The following is a 7,093-nucleotide window of genomic DNA, read 5'->3' as shown; positions in this document are numbered from 1 at the left end:
GACGCCATCAGATCTAGGCTCGGCTGGCCCCAGCGCTTTGTGATGTCCAAGAACGCCTGAGGAGATAGCTGCCACTCTCCGGGATCCAAGGTATGGCGACTGAGAAAGTCCGCCTTGACATTCATGACTCCCGCAATGTGGGCCGCCGACAGCTGTTCCAGTTTCGCTTCCACCCACTGGCATAGATTCATGGCCTCCTTGGCTAGAGGGGCACTCTTGGTACCTCCCTGGCGATTGACATAGGCCACAGCCGTGGCATTGTCCAACAGGACCCGTACAGGCTACAACACCAGTACCGGGATGAACTCCAATAACACCAACCGAATGGCTCTGAGTTCCAGGAGGTTGATAGACCACTTGCCTCTGCAGGAGACTAGAGCCCCTGCGCTGTCCTTCCCAAGCAGTGGGCTCCCCAGCCCATCAAAGAGGCGTCTGTCGTGACGACAATCCACTCCGGGGTCACCAGAGGCAATCCTGCAGACAACTTGTCTGTCTGCGTCCACCAGCTCAGCGCCTTGCGCACTGCTGGGTCCACGGGAAGGCGCACAGCATAATCCTCCGACATCGGAGTCCAGCGCAGCAGCAGAGATAGCTGTAGTGGTCTCATATGAGCCCTGGCCCAGGGCACTACTTCCATCGTGGCCGTCATAGAGCCCAACAGCTGCACGTAGTCCCAAGCCCGAATAGGAGAGGCTACTAGGAACTAGTCCACCTGAGCCTGAAGCTTGACAATCCGATTGTCTGGCAGGAACACTCTGCCCACTTGGGTGTCGAATCGAACTCCCAGATACTCCAGGGACTGAGTCGGGCGCAGCTGGCTCTTCTTCCAGTTGATGATCCATCCCAGGGAGCTCACAAGAGCAACTACCCGGTCCATAGCTTTGCCGCACTCTGCATAAGAGGGGGCTCGGATCAACCAGTCGTCCAGATAAGGATGGACTTGTACTCCTTCCTTTAGCAGGAAGGCCGCTATGACCCCCATTACTTTGGAAAAGGTCCGCGGAGCAGTAGCCAACCCGAAAGGGAGGGCTCTGAACTGGAAGTGTCTCTCAGGACTGTAAAACGCAGAAAGCGTTGGAGAGGAGGCCAGATGGGAATATGCAGGTACGCTTCCTTGATGTCCAAGGAAGCCAAGAACTCTCCTGCCTTCACTGCCGCTATAACAGAGCGGAGAGTCTCCATGCGAAAGTGCCTCACTTTCCAGGCCCGATTGACCCCTTTGAGGTCGAGGATAGGCCGGACAGAACCTCCTTTCTTTGGAACCACAAAGTAAATGGAGTAACGTCCCTTGCCAATCTGATTTTTTGGCACCGGAACGACCGCACCCAGGCGGATCAGGTTGTCCAAGGTCTGCTGCACTGCCACAGCTTGACCGGAGACTTGCACGGAGAGAGTACAAACCCGTCTCTTAAGGGTTGGCAGAACTCTAGCTTGTAGCCGTCTCTGATGACTTCCAGCACCCACGCATCTGAAGTTATAGTGGTCCACTCGCCCAGAAACGAGGACAGCCGTCCTCCAATCTGCACTGGGGCGTGGACCAAGGCCCCGTCATTGGGTACGAGACCCTGGGGGAGGACCGGAGGGAGCACCTCCGGGACGGCGGTCTCTGCGAAAGGAATGCTGCTTGGGGGAGAAATTCCTCTTGAAGGGAGGGGGCAGAGGAACCCGACTTGCCCGGGCGGTACCGACGGGCTTCCAGCAACCGTCCTCTGGAGGTACCGGGACGAGTACTAGCCCGAGCCCTGACCTCTGGTAATTTCTTGCCCTTAGACGTGCCGAGATCGGTCACGATTTTGTCCAGCTCGACCCCAAAGAGCAGCTTGCCTTTAAAAGGCAATCTAGCCAGGCGGGATTTAGAGGCGTGGTCAGCACACCAATGTTTCAGCCAAAGCCACCGCCGCGCAGAGACTGTCTGAGCCATGCCTTTAGCTGAGGCTCTCAAGACATCATACAGCAAGTCTGCCAAATAGGCTAAGCCCGATTCCAGGGCCGGCCAATCAGCCCTCAAGGAAAGATCCGAGGGGGAAGCCCGCTGCACCATAGTCAGGCACGCCCTGGCCACATAGGAGCCGCAAACTGAGGCCTGCAAACTTAAAGCAGCTGCCTCAAAGGACGACCTTAAGGCCGCCTCCAATCTTCTGTCTTGGGCGTCCTTTAGGGCCGTGCCACCTTCCACCGGCAACGCCGTTTTCTTAGTCACCGCAGTGATTAAAGAATCCACGGTAGGCCACAGATAGGCCTCACGTTCACTCACAGCCAAAGGATAGAGGCGGGACATAGCCCTAGCCACTTTAAGGCTCGTTTCCGGGACATCCCATTGAGCCGCAATTAAGGTGTGCATGGCATCATGCACGTGGAAGGATCTAGGCGGGCGCTTCGTCCCCAGCATAATGGCAGAGCCAACAGGGGCTGAGGGAGAGACGTCCTCCGGAGAGGAAATCTTCAAAGTGTCCATGGCCTGTAAAAACAGGTTGGGCAAATCCTCTGGGCTAAAAAGCCGCGCTGCAGAGGGGTCATCCGCTCCATCCGAGCGGGGATCTATCTCCTCCAAGGAATCCGCAAAGGACCGTTGGGAGACCTCAGACACGCTGCCCTCATCTACATCGGAGGAGACAAAGTCCTCCAAGGCCTGGAAATCAACCCGAGGGCGTTTACCTCTGGGAACCTCAACCTCTTTATCAGAAGAGGGAGCAGGGGCAGCGTTTTGCATGAGGAAAGCCTGATGCAGCAGCAAAACAAACTCGGGGGAGAAACCCCCCAGACTGTGCACTTCCGCAGCCTGGGCAACAGCCCTAGACGCACTCTCAACCGGCGCTCGCAATAGGGGGAGAGACATGCTGCGCATCCAAAATGGCGTCCGGCGCGAAACTCCGCGAAGGAGCCGCGCGGGAAGAACGGCGCTTAACTTTACGCTTGTGCCGTCGCCCAAATTAAGGGCGTTCATGGCATTAATGTCTCCAACCTCAAGGGCGGCCCACGAAGAAGCCGTCCGAGCCGCGTGGCCGGCCAAGATGGCGGAGGCGAGGAGCGGGGGATGGTCGTTTATGGCGGGAAAAAACCGCCACGCCGGAGGAACGACCGGGACATTCATCGGTCACTAAACTGTCACCCATCAAGGGCGAATCAGGTTGTAAAACCCCCGCATCCCCTCTAGAAGCGCTCCAGCGATCCGGGGAGCGACCCTTTGCGCCCTCGCCCTCCGACGCCATATGCCACGAGGAGAAGAATCGGGGAACCCCCTGCCCGCTATAAAAAGGTAAAATTACCTGCTTGCCGCTCCGAGCTGTAACGAACTGGTGTCCCAGTGAGTAGCTGCAATGAACGTTTAAAGAAACGTCGAATTAAACGCCTTTAAAGACGTTTAAAATTTTTTTTTTTTTTTTTTTTTTTAAACAGAGCCAGCGGGGGGGGGAGAAAAGGAGGGACCTGGCACCACCAGGTTTGCACTTGCTCAAAAGAGCCCTCAACCCCAGGCCTCAACAAAACCTAAGGATTAGGCTTGGAGGCCTAGCCAGAGCTGCTGCTGTGTGTGACCACCACCTGCTGAGATAGAGAACATACTGAGGAGTTTCCGGCAGCACATGACCACATATAGGGAGGCAAAAGTTTGCTCTCTATCTCCACCTGCTGGTAGATGGACACAACCCACCAGTCTATGGATTGATCAGCTTGATGATATGGAATCTTCATTTCCCCAACTGTAAAGGTCTAAAATACAAACTAACGCATGCGTCAACCTTTTCCTACCTGAGCACACAATTCTGGAACGCGCTACCGCGCAATTTAAAAACGCTCTATGAACTAACTAACTTCCGCAAACTACTAAAGACCCATCTCTTCAGCAAGGTATACCATAAAGACCAACAAATATGAACCCAATACAAATATCCAGAACTGTCTTACAATTTTTGCTTGTAAACTACTAAAATGTTTTATCATGATCATGTTTACTTGTTAAACTACTATTATGTTCTATCGTTATCATATTACCCAAAATCCTTCTATAATGCAAAATGTATCTTTTCCCATATGCTTCCACTATTCATGATGTATTGTAAGACACATTGAGCCTGCAAAGAGGTGGGAAAATGTGGGATACAAATGCAATAAATAAAATAAAATTCGCCCTCCTCACCCCACCTCTGGGAACGTTCTGACCAATCCCTAGATGGAGGGATCTTGTCCTTCTCTCCGGACTGTCAGATCTGATAGCAACCCAGTTGAAGTGACGTCACGGTGACGTTTCTGACCCGGCGCCTGTCCGTGGGCTCGTATCGCTGGGTCAGAAACGTCACCGTGACATCACTTCAACTGTCATGACCTATTGTACTTACTTGGTCTGTCCGCTTCTCGCCTCAATCTTTTTAAACTCGACGGTTGCGACTGGACCCGCTCTACCTTTTAGTCCCTTCACAAAATTGTGACCTTCTTTTTCTCATGACTTTAATTAATATTACACACTTTTTTTCTTTCTTTTTCCTTTTTGTGTTGTTTTTCCCGCTTTCTAAAATGTTTGAATTTAATTCGGCAGCCTTGTTATTTCCTATGTCAGCTCCGAAGCCAGGTTTTAAACACTGTCAGTCATGTGCTAGGAAAATGTCTAATACAGATCAGTATATGTAGTGCTTACAGATATGGGAAGCAACTGCTTGACCTGGGATTTGTAATATTTATTTATTTGTTACATTTGTATCCCACATTTTCCCACCTATTTGCAGGCTCAACGTGGCTTACATAGTACTGTAATGGCATTCGCCAAGTCTGGTAGAGAAACAAATACAAGGTGATATAGTCGAATATAGGTACATGTGTTTCAGGTACAATGGGGATCGAGGAGAGGAAGGTTCTATAGTGTCCATTACAATGAGGATCGAGGAGAGGAAGGTTCTATAGTGTCCATTACAATGAGGATCGAGGAGAGGAAGGTTCTATAGTGTCCATTACAATGGGGATCGAGGAGAGGAAGGTTCTATAGTGTCCATTACAATGAGGATCGAGGAGAGGAAGGTTCTATAGTGTCCATTACAATGAGGAATAAGGTGCATGGGATCGAGGAGAGGAAGGTTCTATAGTGTCCATTACAATGGGATCGAGGAGAGGAAGGTTCTATAGTGTCCATTACAATGAGGAGGAGAGAGGAAGGTTCTATAGTGTCCATTACAATGGGATCGAGGAGAGGAAGGTTCTATAGTGTCCATTACAATGAGGATCGAGGAGAGGAAGGTTCTATAGTGTCCATTACAATGGGATCGAGGAGAGGAAGGTTCTATAGTGTCCATTACAATGGGGATCGAGGAGAGGAAGGTTCTATAGTGTCCATTACAATGGGATCGAGGAGAGGAAGGTTCTATAGTGTCCATTACAATGGGATCGAGGAGAGGAAGGTTCTATAGTGTCCATTACAATGGGGATCGAGGAGAGGAAGGTTCTATAGTGTCCATTACAATGGGATCGAGGAGAGGAAGGTTCTATAGTGTCCATTACAATGGGGATCGAGGAGAGGAAGGTTCTATAGTGTCCATTACAATGGGGATCGAGGAGAGGAAGGTTCTATAGTGTCCATTACAATGGGGATCGAGGAGAGGAAGGTTTATAGTGTCCATTACGATATTTGGTTTTCCTGTGTTGCAGTGTGTAGGTGGTTATGTTGGGTCGGTGGGGTATGCCTTTTTGAACAGGTTGGTTTTTAGTGATTTCCTGAAGTTTAGATGGTCGGATGTTGTTTTCACAGCTTTTGGCAATGCGTTCCATAGTTGTGTGCTTATGTAGGAGAAGCTGGATGCATAGACTGCTTTGTATTTAAGTCCTTTGCAGTTTGGGTAGTGGAGGTTTAGGTATGTTCGAGACGATCTGCTGTAGTGTCTTAAATGTTGATATGTACCCCAGCAGAATACCCCTAATTATCTACTGTTTCATCCTACTCATACAAGCACATACAACCCACGATACATATAACAACAACCTCACAACTTTCGAACCACACACCATACACGCACAAAACAACAACAACAAAGAACACAACAAACCTAACACCTACAGACACCAACAAGGGTTATCAAAAAAAGAAAATACCAAATCCACCATCAAGAAAATAGACAACTGATCAAAATCACCACAAACCTGAACCCAAGGGAGCAATACCAATGAATACAAATAGGCTACTCTAATACTAGATCAATAACGGTAACTGACTGGATAACAGAAGATCACCTTGACTTCCTTCTCATCAATGAAACCTGGATTCATGACTCTAAAGACCCAATAATCCTAGAGCTTTGCCCACCAGGATACAAAAATCACCCATTGGACATGGGAAGGTAAAAGAGGCAGAGGCATAGCCATAATTTATAAATCCCAATACACAGTCACAACAACAGCTGAATCTATCCATCCCCAACTCAAAATAGCCTCAATCAGAATCAACTACCCCAACCTGCAGGACCAACTAAACACCCGGCTAAATGGCAAGATGCCCAGACACATTTCACGGACTTCATATCAAACACTTGCCTGTCCTCCCAAAATATTCTTATAGCAGGAGACATCAACCTTCATTGGAAGAAGCTAACACAAACAACGTACACGAATGCAAGGAATTCCTACAACTCTGGGAGTTCCACTGGCCTAACATGCAACCCACCCCAAGAAAGGACATACATTAGACATCATTACCCTAAATTTTCATCAGAAGCAACCTCAGAATCAAAGATATAAATGGACAGCCACACTGTGGTCAGCCCACTACAAGGCAAACACCTCCCTCCTTTGGAAAACAAAAGAGACACAACAAAAACAAGAAAAAAGAACATACACTACAAGAGGCAAATAGACCCTCTAATATTCTGGCAAAAATATATACCGACGATGGACAACAACTACAGACTCACCCCAATTTCTACAAGAATGGGACAACAGATGCAAAACAGTTCCAGACAAGATAGCACCACTCCAAACTAGAACCTCACATAGGAAAAGCTCAATCCCGTGGTTCAACAAAGAACTGAAAGAACTAAAAACACAGGTTAGAAGGCTAGAAAGAGCTTGGAGCAAAAAAAAAAAAGACGAAACACACTCACGGAATGGAAACAGTTAC

Source organism: Microcaecilia unicolor, chromosome 1, assembly GCF_901765095.1.
Source record: "Microcaecilia unicolor chromosome 1, aMicUni1.1, whole genome shotgun sequence".
Classification (NCBI taxonomy): domain Eukaryota; kingdom Metazoa; phylum Chordata; class Amphibia; order Gymnophiona; family Siphonopidae; genus Microcaecilia; species Microcaecilia unicolor.
The sequence above is the reverse complement of the archived record's forward strand: the minus strand, read 5'-3'. Positions refer to the sequence as shown.